This window comes from Oncorhynchus gorbuscha, linkage group LG18 (genome assembly GCF_021184085.1).
Source record: "Oncorhynchus gorbuscha isolate QuinsamMale2020 ecotype Even-year linkage group LG18, OgorEven_v1.0, whole genome shotgun sequence".
Taxonomy (NCBI): domain Eukaryota; kingdom Metazoa; phylum Chordata; class Actinopteri; order Salmoniformes; family Salmonidae; genus Oncorhynchus; species Oncorhynchus gorbuscha.
In genome coordinates this window covers 22,024,529-22,042,324 of record NC_060190.1, presented here as the reverse complement: position 1 = coordinate 22,042,324, position 17,796 = coordinate 22,024,529, and the positions used below count along the sequence as shown (strand labels likewise).

Here is a 17,796-nt window from a genome sequence, read left to right as displayed (position 1 = left end):
ATCTTGTTGTCTAGGTCTGAATTGGAAAAAAAAAACACTGCAGACATTTGGCCCTCCATGGAATGAGTTTGACACCCCTGATCTAATGGGAAGGGACTTTATTTACATTTACATTTAAGTCATTTAGCAGACGCTCTTATCCAGAGCGACTTACAAATTGGTGCATTCACCTTATGACTAGATTGAAGAGTTACATGCACTCCCCAAAACACAATGGGGTAAATGGATGATGATCAACATATCGGTGTTGGCTACAGACTACAAAATATAGAATCTAGTTATCATTTTGACAGAAAAGCTATGGACAGCAAACCATTTCAATACCTTATTATTTTGTAAGGAGGTCCTCAAATTTAATTGATTGACAAATTTTTCATGAAAAAAAAGACAATTTATATATACATATTTTTACGCAACTGGGATATGACAATAAAGTCAGACTTATTTCCAAATCATCCCAACTCCATGAAACTTGACTCAACCATGAAGATCATAAAAATGTGCGTGTCTGTGGCAGACTCTGAAAGATACTTTCACACCTCTATCAATAGTGGTTGTGCAGAATTCTAGTGGGTACATGCACATGCTGAAAGTCTCCACAGAAAATTAAGGTTGCATAAATGTGTTACCATCTGGGTTTGAACCCAGGTTGTCTGCATGCCATTAGCATTACCTCTTATACAATAGTTAGTGCAGCAGGAACCTAACCCATGACCCTGGCATTGCCCGCGCAAAAGGCATCTATATCAGTCTGTTAATACAAGGCCCAGTGCACTGCTTTTCAGATTTTATTTTTAAACAAATATGTATTTGAATGTTTACCAGCATTTGTAATTGGAGTCTGATAATTATCGGTACAAAACAGTTATTCTGATAATACTTGAGGAATATAAAAATTACTTGCTTGATATAAATTTTCCAGATTCTTGAAATACTTTGCAAATGCAACTTATGTGAAAACAGAAATCGTCTATTCATTCCTTTTCCATTTTAGTAGGCACTCTTATCCAGAGCAACTTACAGTAGTGAGTTTACATTTACATACTGGTCCCCCCGTAGAAATCGAACCCACAACCCTAGCATTACAAGCGCCATGCTCTACCAACTGAGCCACATCGCATCATCACAAACCTCTTGATGTCTCAATGTACTCAAACACTGTATTGGTCATTGTTTTTCTTCATGGTGATGAAAAGCCTACAGGTACAAACCTAGATGACCAGGCTATATACAATACAGTAATGTTAATTTACATTAAGTGGTTTGTAAGGATGGTCAATTAATACTGCACAAAAAGTATTTCATATTTAAGAAAAATATATTTTATTTGATGTGGATGTCTTATGTCTTGTGTCTTTGTCTTTGCCCATACCTTTGCACCTTTTGATGTAAATGTTTTGAGGACAGGATTTTGTTTTTTATGGATTCCATTAGAATGAGAACAGCAGAGAAAGGGACAGAGCAAAAACTCCAACTATTGAATCGTGCATTAATTAGAAAACTACCTTTATGGTCAACGCTAAGATGCTTTAAAAAATAAATTAAGTAAAAACTGTCTTGCGCAACCGACATCCATATTGGTTTGCTGGCCCAGACGGCATCTCTAGCCGCGTCCTCAAAGCATGCGCAGACCAGCTGGCTGGTGTGTTTACGGACACATTCAATCGCTCCCTATCCCAATCTGTTGTCCCCACATGCTTTAAGATGGCTACCATTGTTCCTGTACCCAAGAAGGCAAACTTAAATGACTGCCGCCTCGTAGCACTCACTTCTGTCATCATGAAGTGCTTTGAGAGACTAGTCAAGGATCATATCACCTCCACCTTACCGGCCACTCCAGACCCACTTCAGTTTGCATACCACCCCAACAGGTCCACAGACGACGCAATCGCCATCACACTGCTCTATCCCATCTGGACAAAGGGAATACCTATGTAAGAATGCTGTTCATTGACTACAGCTCAGAATTCAACACCATAGTACCCTCCAAGCTCATCATCAAGCTGGAGACCCTGGGTCTCGACCACGCCCTGTGCAATTGGGTCCTGGGCTTTCTGATGGGCCGCCACCAGGTGGTGAAGGTAGGAAACAACATCTCCACTTCGCTGACCCTCAACACTGGGGCCCCACAAGGGTGCATGCTCAGCCCTCTCTTGTGCTCCCTGTTCACCCACGACTGCGTGGACATGCACGCCTCCAACTCAATCATCAAGTTTGCAGACGACAGTAGTGGGCTTGATTACCAACAATGACGAGACAGCCTACAGGGAGGAGGTGAGGGCACCACTCAGTGTGGTGTCAGGAAAACAACCTCTCACTCAACATCAACAAAACAAAGATGATCGTGGACTTCAGGAAACAGCAGAGGGAGCACCCCCTATCCACATCGAAGGGACAGCAGTGGAGAAGGTGGAAAGTTCTAAGTTCCTTGGCGTACACATCAGACAAACTGAAAAGGTCCACCCACACAGACACTGTGGTGAAGAAGGCGCAACAGTGCCTCTTCAACCTCAGGAGGCTGAAGAAATTTGGCTTGTCACCCAAAACCCTGACAAACTTTTACAGATGCACAATCAAGAGCATCCTGTCGGGCTGTATCACAGCCTGGTACGGCAACTGCCCCGCCCTCAACCGCAAGGCTCTCCAGAGGGTGGTGCTGTCTGCACAATGCATCACCAGGGGCAAACTACAGCACCTTCAGCACCCAATGTCACAGGAAGGCCAAAAAGATCATCAAGGGCATCAACCACCCGAGCCACTGCCAGTTCACACCTCTACCATCCAGAAGGCGGGACCAGTACTGGTACATCAAAGCTGGGACCGAGAGACTGAAAAACAGCTCTCTCTCTCTCAATGCCATCAGACTGCTAAACAGCAATCACTAACTCAGAGGCTGCTGCCTACATTGAGACCCAACCACTGGCCACAAATGGATCACTAGTCACTTTATACAACGCACTCTAAATAATGCCACTTTAATAATGTTTACATATCTTCCATGTATATACTGTATTTTATACCATCTATTGCACCTTGCTTATGCCACTCGGCCATCACTCATCCATATATTTATATGTACATATTCTCATTCACCCCTTCAGATGTGTGTATTAAGTAGTTGTTGGGGAATTGTTAGATTACTTGTTATATATTATTACTGTCAGAACTAGAAGCACAAGCATTTCGCTACACTCGCAATTACATTTTCTAACCATGTCTATGTGACAAATACAATTTAATTGATTAGTAAAGGCCCAGTGCACTACCTGTGAATAAAAAAAAAATTAATAGTAATATTATTATTATAACCCTCAGCAACCTTACTTTCCACGGCTAAGGGAGATTACACTTTTAGTAAAACACAACGGCCCAGTGGTGCAGTGGAAGTTATACACCCGGTATAAGCCATATACACACACCTTTTTCTTTCTTCTTCAGTTGGCATTGCATAAACTCACTTCTTAATCCCTACTGATGCGTATCAAAGTAGCGTAGTGGAGGTATAAGGCTTATAAATTATGTAGTACAATAGAGAAATCATGCACAAAGTAGCCTACACACATCGCAAAACACATGAAATACTGTATATTCACGAGCGCCACACACATAGCCTAGTTTCAGCAGAATATCATCTGCAGGCAGGAAGAGCGCACAGCACTCAACTGGCTTTGGTAAGGAGCAGCTCACGGAAGAATGACATCGGTAGCCAGTAGGGTAGGAAAGATATCTCCCAGTAAATGCTAACTAAGGCAACAATGGATATGAAAACCAGGTATTGAAAAAGTTTGGTCGGAAGTGTTTGTTAGTAGGCATTTATGATGCCCAATTGTCATGCGCTGTTTGCATCAGGGGAATAGGCATGGGTGGACACAGACCCACCCACTGGGGAGCCAGGCCCACCCAATCAGATTGATGTTGCTTAAGCATTGTTGTGGACTTACAACATCACCAGTGAAACATAGGATTTCACACACAGGGTGCCTTTCCCACTTCTCCAGGCACCACTACACAGGGCCGATAAAAAGACAGCAGTCACACACAGCATGATGTTAAGCAGTCCATTCACGCTGACATTTTTTACGTTTAGAACCCAAAGTAAGCGGTGACCTAAAGTTGAAATGCAACAATGCTTCAAGCTATCAGCAGCAGGTGTGCTGCATTAAAAAAAACAGTTCCAGTCACCAGATGATCATTTAAAACTGGACTTCCTGTTGGAAGTTAGTCTTCAAAGGGGAGAAGATAACAAATTACCAACAACACCTGCTGCAGCCTCCGCAAACTAGCCGACAACAAAAGCTAGCTAGCTAGACCATGGGGGAAAACTACTGCTCGTTATTGTGACCCGTTGGCCTTCGAGAAGGCAGAAGTTCACTTACATTTTATTAAAACTGTCCAAATGTGATAGGTTGATTTCACTGTCACTTTTGCCATAATACAGGTGAATGGCAGATGCCTTCTATACAGCTTCTGATGGCCTAGCCAATAGTTGACTTATCTAGCTAGATTTACTGTATCTCCCCAGAGACCAGCAAATACAAATGCTGATTGGATCTTTTTTCCCTTTCTTTAAAAAAAACTGAAGCAATGAAATCCGAAAATCATTGAAAATAATATTAGAATGATTTTATTAATCTTCTCTGAAGGCTTAGAAGACCCATTCTTCCTCACTGTGTCTGGGTTAATAATAATTTGTAGAGCAGCTCTGTTTTACCTCAGCATGCATTTGTTCACTTCTGAATGGCTAAAGAATCCATATGTTGTTCAGAAATACTGGACATTTTGAACTCTTATTATGGTGGTGATTTGACAGAATTACAATCATGGTCTTGAATTGGATGTTTTTCTGGTCTCGGTCTTGGACCCATTGTTCGGTCTTGAATGAGTCTTGCTTTAGGTGGTCTCGAACACAAGAAACTCAATAAATAAGTCAATACAATTGCTAGATGCAACCACCCACCTCTAATGTAAAACCAAACATAGATGGATTCAATGTTGTTTTCACTATCCGGGCACACACCTGTCTGTTTCACACCCGAGGTGTAATCCATGAGGGGGTTTGATTAATCTCACCTGGGCAGGCGTGTTTTGCATAGACTAAAAGTTGATTGCATTCAATTTGGAAACGGGCTGCCTCCCGGGGGTGAGCCAGGTGCCCCGCTCGGTCCGATGGTGAAGTCTGCTCCAAACAAAAGTGACATAATTAAGCAATTACTTGGGATCTGTGTTTTCCCATGCAAAAGTGATTTGTTCCGAGAATGTTTTATCTGCCTTCCCAATGAAAACTGCCTTGAAAAATGTTACATTTATTTTATGTTAAAGCGATGTGTGTTTCTGGATGATGTACTATGCTGCATCTTTGACAACATGGATGAGCAGATTACTGTTAGATTTGAGAAGGGCGCTCCTCCCTCCCCGCTTTCACCCGATGGGCCAAACGGTTCTAAAACTCAAGTTTTGCAATTAAAACAATGATATTTTGGAAAACAATTATATTTTGCTTCCGTGTAGTAGTTCTTTCCACTCACAGCCAGTTATCCTTGTCATTGACAAGCACCTAACTCAAAAGGAGTCGGTGTTCTGAAAGATGAGACATTGAGGATTATAACAAAAACCGCTTTGATGTCACACAAGCAAACCACACACCCATGAGTCCAAAATGTGCACTTCACCATTTCCATATTTGAAAATGTAAAATTACAATCCTTTTGTCTGACATGTTTGTTTGACAAAGCTTAACACTAAGATTGCAATTTTATAAATTAGCTAGCTGTGCTGGCAATAGAATAAGCTTTCACGATACCCACCTGACCCAGATTGTGATTCATAATGAAACGTTTTTTGGATTGCAAAAACAGTCATTTTGTTCCAAACAAAAAGCCATAAGCATGTTTGCTTCAAATTCCTCAAATGGCAAAGCAGGAAGACATTAAATTTTTTTTTTATATAAAAAAATAAAAAAGAACCTTCATAGTTGAAGGCTCTTTCCTTGAGTCATAAAACTGCATTGAAATTACTTAGGAACTGTGCAGCTTGCAAAGGTGTGGTCTAACTGGTGTTTCCAGGTGGCCTCTCACTCAAACCCTTGTAATGGTTTTTTTCTTATCTTGCACCTAATCCAAAATGTAAATGAATATTCTTACATCACTGAATGTATTCAGAGTATTTTCAAATTTAGTTATTGAAAAGTGAAGTAAATGTAAAATGCACCAAAATAAACAGTGTAATGTTTGGATTCTTGTGTCAGGTGAAAATGTTGTGTCCTCACTATTGGTCTGATAATTTCCCAATCATCTCCAAAGTGTTCTTTCACTTGCCACCATGGTCATGCATACAGTACATTTTGAAAATATTCAGACCCCTTGACTTTTCACATTTTGTTCATTTACAGCATTATTCTAAAATGGATTAAACTGTTTTTTCCCCCTCATCAATACTCCATAATGGCAAAGAAAAAACAGAAGCATTCTGTTTCCATTGATGATCCTTAAGATGTTTCTACAACTTGGAGTCCACCTTTAGCAAATTCAATTGATTGGACTTGATTTGGAAAGACACACCGGTCTATATAACATCCCACAGTAGACCGTGCATGTCAGAGCAAAAACCAAGCCATGAGGTCGAAGGAATTGTCCGTAGAGCTCCGAGACAGGATTGTGTCGAGGTACAGACCTGGGGAAGGGTATCCCAAAAAAGATATATATATAAAGAAAAAAAATAAAGAAAAGTCTGCAGCATTGAAGATCCCCAAGAACACAGTCATTCTTAAATGGATTTTAATAATAATAATTTTCCTAGAGCTGGCCATCTGGCCAAACTGGGCAAACAGGGGAGAAAGGCCTTGGTCAGGGAGGTGACCAAGAAACCAATGGTCACTCTGACAGAGCTCTAGAGTTCCTCTGTGGATATGGAAAAACCTTCCAGAAGGACAAATATCTCTGCAGCACTCCACCAATCAGACCTTTATGTTAGAATGGCCAGACGGAAGACACTCCTCAGTAAAAGGCACATGACAGCCAGCTTGGAGATTGCCAAAAGGCACCTAAAGGACTCTGACCATGAGAAACAAGATTAAAGTGTCAAGTCTGGAAGAATCCTGAGACCATCCCTACAGTGAAGCACAGTGGTGGCAACATCATGCTGTGAGGATGTTTTTCAGCGGCAGGGACTGGGAGACTAGTCAGGACCGAGGGAAAGATGAACGGAGGAAAGTACAGAGAGAGATCATTGATGAAAACCTGCTCCAGAGCACTCAGGACCTCAGACTGGTGTGGAGGTTTACCTTCCAACAGGACAACAACCCTAAGCACACAGCCAAGACAACGCAGGAATGGCTTCGGGACAAGCCTCTGAATGTCCTTGAGTGGCCCAGCCAGAGCCCGGACTTGAACATCCCTTGAGAGACCTGGGAATAGCTGTGCAGCGACACTCCCGACCCAACAGGCTTGAGAGGATCTGCAGAGAAGGATGGGAGAAACTTCCCAAATACAGGTGTGCCAAGCTTGTAGCGTCACACCCAAGAAGACTTGAGGCTGTAATCGCTCCAAAGGTGCTTCAACAAAGTACTGAGTAAAGGGTCTGAACACTGAAATGTCACATATGTTTGACATTTTTGGCAAAATTTCTAAAAAACTTTTTTGCTTTGTCATTATGGGGTATTGTGTGTAGATAGATGAGTGGGAAAGAAACAATTGAACACATTTTAGAACAAGGTAACATAACAAAATGTGGAATAAGTCAAGAGGTCTGAATACAGTAATCTACATATATTGAACAAAAACACAACCTGTTAGTGAGCATTTCTCCTTTGCCAAGATAATGCATTCACCTGACAGGTGTGACATATCAAGAAGCTAATTAAACAACATGAATATTACACAGGTGGACCTTGTGCTGGGGACAATAAAAGGCCACTAAATGTGCAGTTTTGTCACACAACACAATGCCACAAATGTCAAGTTGAATGAGCGTGCATTTGGCATGCCGACTGCAGGAATGTCCACCAGACATGTTGCTATTTCTCTACCATAAGCCACCTCCAACATAATTTTAGAGAAATTGACAGTACGTCCAAACGGCTTCACAACCACGTGTAACCACACCAGCCCAGGACCTCAACATATGGCTTCCTCACCTGTCAGATCGTCTGAGACCAGCCACCCGAAAAGCTGATGAAACTGAGGAATATTTGTGTCTGTAATAAAACCCTTTGAGGGGAAAAAAACTCATTCTGGTTGTCTGGGCCTGGCACTCAAGTGGGTGGGCCTATGCCCTCCAATTGCTGCACCACTGCACAGTCAAGTGATATCCATACATTAAGTCCTACTGAATTTATTTCAATTGACTGATTTCCTTATATGAACTGTAACTTAGAAAAATCACAATAATATATATATTTGTTCTCTATATCACACAAACACAGTACCAGTCAAAAGTATGGACACTTACTCATTCAAGTGTTTTTCTTTATTTTTTACATTGTAGAATAATAGTAAAAATAAAGAAAAACTCTGGAATGAGTAGGTGGTACTATATAGTAATTTATTTTTCCAAATTATTAAATATTAGATAAATTTACCTCAGAATAGTTATGTTAGTGACTTAAAAATGTAGATTAGATAGATAACATTTTTAGCTTAACTCGAGTAGTGCCAGCCAGGAAAAGTGTTACAAATTAGTTTCTGTGAGAATTACAGAAGGGTCAGTTACCCCACGTTACCCTATGCTGCTAGATGAAGATTACAATATCTGTCTAGAAACTGGGCTAGACTCAAGACCGTTCCTCTCACTGGATCCTACAAAGTCTTTCTGCAAAGACAGCTCAGCGCAAAATTATTTTAAATGCGGTTCTTAGAACGTCAATTAGATCATACGACACGACGTTGTTTGGTTTTGAAATAATTCTTCAAATGGTCTAGAATACTATAAAATTATATTAAAGTAGGTTATCCCTCAACTAGCCTATAGGCGTGACAGGCCCAGAGCACAATAGTGCGAATGCGATTCTGCATGATTGCTGCGCTGCGTCAACATTTTTAAACACGTGAACCCTCGCAATAGTATATATTGTATGTAGGTCTATACCTTCTGGCCATATGTCAAAACAAATTAAATGAAGCCGCATCGTCATTTACCTGGCAATCCAATTTGAATTTATGTTTGCGTCTTCTCTTGCTCCAATGGCAATATCCCAAACGAGAGAGGCTAAATATATCGTTACAAATCCACCACCAAGGTGAAAAGGTCTGGAAATCAAGCAATCAGCCTCACGAGAGAAAGCTACTGAGAAGCGTCAGAAACATATTCGAAATCCATTATGGGCTTTTTGTTGCAAAAGTTTAAAAAGCGGCGAATTGCTTCACAGTCCCTTTGAACGACACCGAAAATGGACGTGAACGCTAGGAAAATAATTACCGGCAATTGGAAGCCTGACATATTCCATTGTGAGCCTCTCTCCCAACAACAAACACTAGGTGGCGACAAAGTAACACTTCCGTTAGGTTTTCAGAATAAAAGTCCCTTTATCCAAAAACGCATGCAAAGTAATTTTGCAAAGTGTTATTTTATTTATTTCCTATTAGTTACACCTCATTGGAATCATTGGAACACATCTGTTTTATTTACTTGAAATCTTAAGAACAAAAAATATATTGTCTTAACTAAAAACCAGTCCACTCAGCTCACCAAAACCTAATTTTATTAGTATGGAAGTTGCAAATAACCAAGTGGCAACTGTAGATCATGCTGCTTGCTTAGTGAATGCCACTTCCATCCGATTGGGCTATTACCCAGCGCAAACTCAGGACCTCTGCCTCGCAAGCACAAATGACGGCCCTCCTAGAGCATTCCAACCCATTGCACTGCCAAAAAAATGCATATTTCAATAGCGTAAGGGATGACACTTTCAGGATGAAGAGTGAGTTTTCATAGATCCCCATCTGCTACATATGCACAAATATATCAGTAAATATGTAACAGTATTCACAAAATAAAATGAAGACTAATGATAACGTAAATTAACCATTATGATCATTTTTACACTCATCCATATTAGGCTACCTACCAGAAGACTGCTGTTTTTGAAAATATTGTAGCAAATTCAGGGCTAAGCCCAATTCGGGACTCTGCCACTTCTTGATGAGGTCACTAGTTGTTGTACAAAGGTCTCTACATGCTTACTGTCTGCTACTGCTATCCCCATGTTTCTCTCACAAGTCCCTTGGGACACACTTCTTGTTCTAACACCAGCATAGCGAATATGTAGCCCGACCAAGACACAAACCCAGGTTACTGCTACTGTGAGTCCAAAACTTAAATTGTTACACCAAGAGGTATGAACTTTCTGATGAGATATTAAAACGTTATTTATTGTGTGTCCCTTTTGGGAAATGTGTCTTGCATCTTGACAAACAACAGCACAGCATCACCAATAAGTGGGGTGGCAGGTAGCCGAGTGGTTAGATCTTTGAACTAGTAACCGGAAGGTTGCAAGATCGAGTCCCTGAGCTGACAAGGTAAAAATCTGTTGTTCTGCCCCTGAACAAGGCACGGAACCCACTGTTCCTAGGCCGTCATTGAAAATAAGAATTTGTTCTTAACTGACTTGCCTAGTAAAATACATAAATCACAAGCAATAACTACAGCAGACATGTTCATCAATTCAGGTGGGTGGTGAGTAGTTATTTATACTGGTGGGAATGAATGATTTCTGGGCTCTGGCGGTGTTGTAAAGATGGACTCTGCATCGGCGGTATGAGCTGGTACTCCTGGTTTGTGTCAGATCAGTGGCAATTCTCGCTCCTGCCCTCATTACTCTCTCTAAGAACAGCGTTTCCATGTTCTTGAGATTAACTCCTGATATGTAATTAATCTCTTCATGAAAGACAGTCGTTGTTGTCCCTTATTGTATATATGTTTTGTGTTTGCAGTCCAGGAGAGTTTTGAGTCAATTATAGTTCCAAGATATTTGTGTTGCTCAACTGTTTCTATTTGCTCTGAGTCAATGTGAATGGGCCCGAGATCATCTCTTAAAGTACTGAAGTTTATTGTCATTTCCTTGTTGTTTTTTCACATAAAAATGAGTCTGTTTTCCTTCCACCATTGGGATAAATGTGTTCTTTCTGTCCCGTAGTCATCCTTGGAACCCTAGGTGTGTTCCTAGGTTTGTACAATATGCTTTCTGAATGCTACTAAAGGCTGTGCACACCCAAAAGCCTTGTTTTCACCTTCATTATCTGATCAAGATGATCCAAACAAGTCCTGTCACGTTTACACATGGTAATAAAATGTGCCTGTTATCTGTCTACTGTGTCCACATTGTGACCATATTTCCCTATAATATCTGTCTGCAGTCTGCAGTAACTACAAGGAACAGTTCAGTGTTGTAATAATCAAGACCACATATTGAGTGTCTTGGTCTGGTCTCAGTGTCTGATACTTTTTTACTCGGTCTTGACTCGGTCTCAGACAATGAGGACTCATAATTTCTTCCAGAGACCAGGCGAGACCAGCAGAGTAAAAAACTCATCATTGCAGTGGTCGCGTTCCACTGCTTAGATGTTGCATGCGTCAACCAATGGTTTGTGCCACGTCATTGAATGTGTCATCTACAGACAGATTGCTATAACATATGACGTAAGATCTGGCTACGTCTATCAGTACATTTCCACATAACACAATAATTCCAATAGCCATTCTAGCTTTTCCTTCGTGTGGGAGCTAGCAAGCAGCTGAGGTAGTGCTAGGTATCAACAGCCAATCCAGTAGGGGCTGGAAGCTATAGTGAGCTTCAATTGGTCAATAGCGTTGCGTTATCGTAGAGTATTTGAATAAAGTTCAGCTTTCTCCAACTTTGGTCCTGCTCTGTTCACTCTTTCTCGCATCGCCCAATGGTCCCCCCATCCACTTCGCTTCCCTCCACTGAAAATGAATGGGGCTCTGTTGTTTCATCACCCCCATAGTGTTATGTGGAAATGCACTGTGAGCAGAGGAACGTGACCAGTATCAGCTTCCATTCCAGGCTTCGCCAGGCCAAATATCCACACTCCTTTCATGACACATTAATACCTTATCGCCTATTGAAACATGGGCTTCCTACTGTTCCCAATAGTTACCTTCTGTCCTTTACATTCGTTGAACAACTTGCAAACTTTGTGGCATTCTAATGCCAATGTTTGTCCATGGAGATTGCATGGCGGTGTGCCTGATTTTGTACACCTGTCAGCTGAAATAGCAGAATCCACTAATTTGAATAGTGCGAATACTGTATCTTCACCAAATCCATGCAAATTGGTATTCTTCCTCAAGACTTGAAAATGGTCAAAGTTATCTCCCTCTATAAATTGGAATTTCAGTGATTTGCTGGTAGGCAAGAGTGGGAGAAATGGTTTGAAAGTTGCACGCTCACTATTAGTAAGGGGAGACTGGGGGAAGCTGTAACATATTTTGTCTTTCTATCTATTATAGACCTGTTTAGGTTAGTGATCATTTGTAGAGTGGCTCTCTATTTGCATTTTTTCCACCTTTCTGAATGTCTTTATTTTTGTACATTTTATTGAACATTTATTTAACTAGGCAAGTCAGTGAAGAACAAATTCTTATTTACAATGACGGCCTACCAAATGACAAAAGGCCTAAAGAATCCATATGTAAATATATATATATATCAATTAAACAAAGCATATTAACTATAATTGTACATTATATATTTAGCATACAAGAAGAAAAATGTTTGATTATATGTGTGTGTGTGGGGGGGGGGGGGGTAGTTTATTGAGTAGTTTGGTTCATCAGGCTGACCCCCAGTCCTCGCTTGAAGTTATTGAGGCATGATGAGGTTTTGGCGATATGAAGATAAGAATTCCAGAGTATGGTTCCTCTGTATCTGGTAGAGAATTTACTTTGTGAGGGGTGGGGAGGGGGAAGGTTATCGCAGTGTTATATAGATGGATTTCAGAATTAACCTGGAAGAATACATTGAAGGGATTAGGTAAACTGTCTGGGAGGTATGAGTATTTGTAGATGAAAGTGCATATTTGGCGTACATTAATGTTGTAAACAGACAAAATATTGAGTTTCTCAAACAAAGTTGCAGATGGAGCTAAGTAATTAGAGGAGGTGGCTAGTCTTGCAAATGTCTTTGTATGATGAGTAATTTGTGTAGGTAGGAGGCATATGTGCTGGCCAAGACAATATTATAGTAAATGAGATATGGGTAAATTAAGCTATAGTATAGAGTTAGGAAGCAAGCCTGATGAACCAAACCACTAATATTTCTGATGATAACAGATTTCATTGCTTTGCTACAGACAAATGTAATATGACATTTCCAGGATAGCTTTTCATCAATTAGAACTAGTGGGATCTAGTGGATGTGACTTGTTCCATTTCATTCCCACCAATTGAGATTCTGTCTCTTACTCTTACTAGTTTTTAGAATAAAGTATGATTTTTTTAAACATTTAACGGACAATTGTTTATCTGAAACCATTCAGAAAATTTGGCCATACCTGAGTTGGCTTCATTAATTAGTGAATCAAAATGATTGTGTGATAAAATTAAATTGGTATCATCAGCAAAGAGAATGGGAAGTACAGGAGAAGACACAGCAGCAAGGTCATCAATAACAAAGGTCCAATTATCGAACCCTGTGGCACAGCACAGGATATCTTGGCCCTGGTAGATGCACAGCCGTTTGCATAAAAAAATTGTTCTCTAGCATAAACATAACAATATAACAGTAATAATGCAATTTAGAAGGTAGTGTGTCATGATCAACTGTGTTAAATGCTTTGGATAGATTTTTTTTTAATTGTTAAGGGCTGTAAAGATTTTATCCACAAGTTGCAAAAGAGCCAAATCTGTGAAGTAGTAACATGTTGGTGCTTATTAAGAATACGGTGTTGATTTAAATGTTTCAACATTCTCTTTTCACACATTTTTCTAGGATTTTAGAAAAACATGGAAGTACAGATATTGGGAGATAGTTTGTAAAAGATCTTGGATCCCAAGATTTATAGAGGGGGATAACTTTGGCAATTTTAACATCTTTAGGAACAATAACAATTTGCATAGATTTGGAGAATATACTGTATACACTACATATACAAAAGTCTGGGGTTTCCATGTTCTTGAGGAACAATGGTCAGGGGCTGTTTTTCATGGGCTAGGCACCTTAGTTCCAGTGAAGGGGCATCTAAATGTTACAGCATACAGCCCCAGGCCACATTCTAGATGATTCTATGCTTCCAACTTTGTGGCAACAGTTTGGGGAAGGCCCTTTCCTGTTTCAGCATAACAATGCCCCCATGCACAAAGCCAGGTCCATACAGGAATGGTTTGTCGAGATCGGTGTGGAAGAACTTAACTGGCCTGCACAGAGCCCTGACTTCAACCCCATCAAACACCTTTGGGATGAATTGGAACACCGACTGCGAGCCAGGCCTAATCGCCCAACATCAGTGCCCGACCTCACTAATGCTCTAGTGGCTGAATGGAAGCAAATCCCGCAGCAATGTTCCAAGATCTAGTGGAAAGCCTTCCGAGAAGAGTGGCATTGCTATCGGGAAATAAAGGCCCAGGTTGGTTCTTATGAGGCTTAAGAGGTCAGAGCAAAGAAATCTGATCTGCCCGTCTAGACTGAGGTCAAATATGGAGCACTAGAATTGTGTTAGGATTTAGATCCACATATGGATGTGGTATAAATCTGAACTTAAACATTTTTGTTGCTGTTTACACATTAGGGAAAGATCAGATAGGTATCAAATATTCAAATAACAGTGCCTTCGGAAAGTATTCAGACCCCTTCACCACTAAAATATATTTGTTGATAATTTATCTACACACAATACCCCATAATGACAAAGTGAAAGCAAGTTCTTAGAAATTTTTGTAAAATTATTATTATTAAAACTGAAATACCTTATTTACATACACTACCATTCAAAAGTTTGGGGTCACTGAGAAATGTCCTTGTTTTTGAAAGAAAAGCACATTTTATGTCTGCTAAAATAACATAAAAATGATCAGAAATACAGTGTAGACATTGTTAATGTTGTAAATGACTATTGTAGCTGGAAACAGCAGATTTTTTAAGGAATATCTACATAGGCGTACAGAGGCCTATTATCAGCAACCATCACTTCTGTGTTCTAATATCACATTGTGTTTGCTAATCCAAGTTTATAATTTTAAAAGGCTAATTGATCCTTAGAGGAGAAGTACATTACAGTGTCTAGTTTGAGAAACATATGCCTCCCAAGTCCTCAACTGGCAGCTTAATTAAAAAGTACTCTCAAAACACCAGTCTCAACATCAATAGTGAAGAGGCGACTCCGGGATGCTGGCCTTCGAGACTGGGAGACTAGTCAGGATCAAGGGAAAGATCAATGGAGCAAAGTACAGAGAGATCCTTGATGAAAACCGGCTCCAGATTGCTCCGGACATCAGACTAGGGCGAAGGTTCAACTTCCAACAGGACAACAACCCTAAGCACACAGCCAAGACAACGCAGGAGTGGCTTCGGGACAAGTCTCTGAATTTCTTTGAGTGGCCCAGCCAGAGCCTGGACTTGATCCCAAATACAGGTGTGACAACCTTGTAGCGTCATACCCAAGAAAACTTGAGGCTGTAATCGCTGACAGAGGGTTTGAATACTTATGTAAATTTGATATTTCCATTTGCAAAATGTTCAAAAAAACACAGTTTTTGCTTCGTCATTATGGGGTATTGTGTGTAGATTGATTAAGGAACAAAATGATGTAATCAATTTTTAGAAGAAGGCTGTAACATTTTTTTTTTAAAGGTTCAGGGGTCTGAATACTTTCCGAATGTACTGTAATTGGCAAAAGATCGGATTTGGGCTGCCTGTGTTATGCAACTTTAATAACAAAGGAAGTAAGCTCAATTGTTCATGCTTTTATTCACCCTGAAAAAAGACTTTATTATTACACTGATAAGTGATAGACCACCCACTGCCAATAATTCTACAATCGGTGGAGAGCAATTGTAAATATAAAATTGTAACCATCGTTTTTTCCCAATTTGGTGTAACTGTCATGTTTTGTCTTATTTTGTCTTGTCATTTTGCTTTTCCCTCTGTTCGTTTTCCCCCTGCTGGTCTTTTTAGGTTCGTTCCCCTCTTTCTCTCTTCCTCCCTCTCTCTCTTCTCTCTATCGCTCCGTTCCTGCTCCCAGCTGTTCCTATTCCCCTAATCAATCATTTAGTCTTCCCACACCTGTTCCCTATCTTTCCCCCTGATTAGAGTCCCTATTTCTCCCCTTGTTTTCCGTTTCTGCCCTGTCGGATCCTTGTCTATTGTTCACCGTGCTGTGTCTGTGTATCGCCCTGTCGTGTCGTGTTTCCCTCAGATGCTGCGTGGTGAGCAGGTGTCTGAGTCTGCTACGTTCAAGTGCCTTCCCGAGGCAACCTGCAGTTCATGATCGAGTCTCCAGTCTGTTCTCGTCATTACGAGTGGAATTATGCTTTATGATTGTAGATTTACTTTACTGGATTAAAGACTCTGTTTTCGCCAAGTTGCTTTTGGGTCCTCATTCACCTGCATAACAGAAGGATCCGACCAAGAATGGACCCAGCGACTATGGATTCTCTCTACTCTACTCTCGAGTTCCAGGGAGCGATGCTCGGCAGACACGAGCAGGAATTGTCTGCTGCTCGGCATGCCGTTGAGACCCTGGCCGCTCAGGTCTCCGACCTCTCAGGACAGTATCAGAGTCTTCGTCTCGTGTCACCAGCTACTTCCGGTTCTTCCGAGCCTCCGGAACCTAGGGTTAATAACCCACCATGTTATTCTGGGCAGCCCACTGAGTGCCGCTCCTTTCTCACCCAGTGTGATATAGTGTTCTCTCTCCAACCCAACACATACTCAAGAGAGAGAGCTCGGATTGCCTACGTCATATCACTCCTTACTGGTCGGGCTCGGCAGTGGGGCACAGCTATCTGGGAGGCAAGCGCTGAGTGTACTAACAATTATCTGAACTTTAAAGAGGAGATGATAAGGGTTTTTGATCGCTCAGTTTTTGGGAAAGAAGCTTCCTGGTCCCTGTCTTCCCTATGTCAAGGTAATCGATCCATAACGGATTACTCTATAGAGTTTCGCACTCTTGCTGCCTCCAGTAACTGGAACGAGCAGGCGTTGCTCGCTCGTTTTCTGGAGGGACTCCACGCTAAGGTTAAGGATGAGATTCTCTCTCGGGAGGTTCCATCCAGCGTGGATTCTTTGATTGAACTCGCTATTCGCATTGAACGACGGGTAGATCTTCGTCACCGAGCTCATAGAAGAGAGCTCGCGTTAACTGTGTCTCCCCTCTCTCCGACACTACCGTCTTTCCCCACTGACTCAGGTGTTGAGCCCATGCAGCTGGGGGGTATTCGCATCTCGACTAAGGAGAGGGAACGGAGAATCACCAACCGCCTCTGTCTCTATTGCGGTTCCGCTGGTCATTTTGTCATTTCATGTCCAGTTAAAGGCCAGAGCTCATCAGTAAGCGGAGGGCGACTGATAAGCGCTACTAGACGGTCCTCTCCGTCAAGTACCTGTACTACCTTACCGGTCCATCTACGCTGGACCGGATCGGCAGCTTCCTGCAGTGCATTAATAGACTCTGGGGCAGAGGGCTGTTTTATGGACGAAGCCTGGGCGCGGGAACATGACATTCCTCTCAGACAGTTAGGGAGCCCACGGTCATGTTTGCCTTGGATGGTAGTCCTCTCCCCAGTATATTATATGAAACACTACCTTTAACCCTCACTGTATCTGGTAACCATAGTGAGACCATTTCT

General features: G+C 41.3%; 1 protein-coding gene across 1 annotated transcript in view; it reads right to left on the bottom strand.

Annotated features, from left to right (window-relative positions):
* Positions 1–9,449, bottom strand: part of LOC124002961 (CSC1-like protein 2) — a 92,247-nt gene extending 82,798 nt beyond the window's left edge. Inside the window, exon 1 of the mRNA XM_046310829.1 lies at positions 9,132–9,449. The gene's annotated coding sequence lies outside the window, so the exon portion shown is untranslated. The remainder of the gene's footprint in view (positions 1–9,131) is intronic.
* Positions 9,450–17,796: the final 8,347 nt, after the last annotated feature.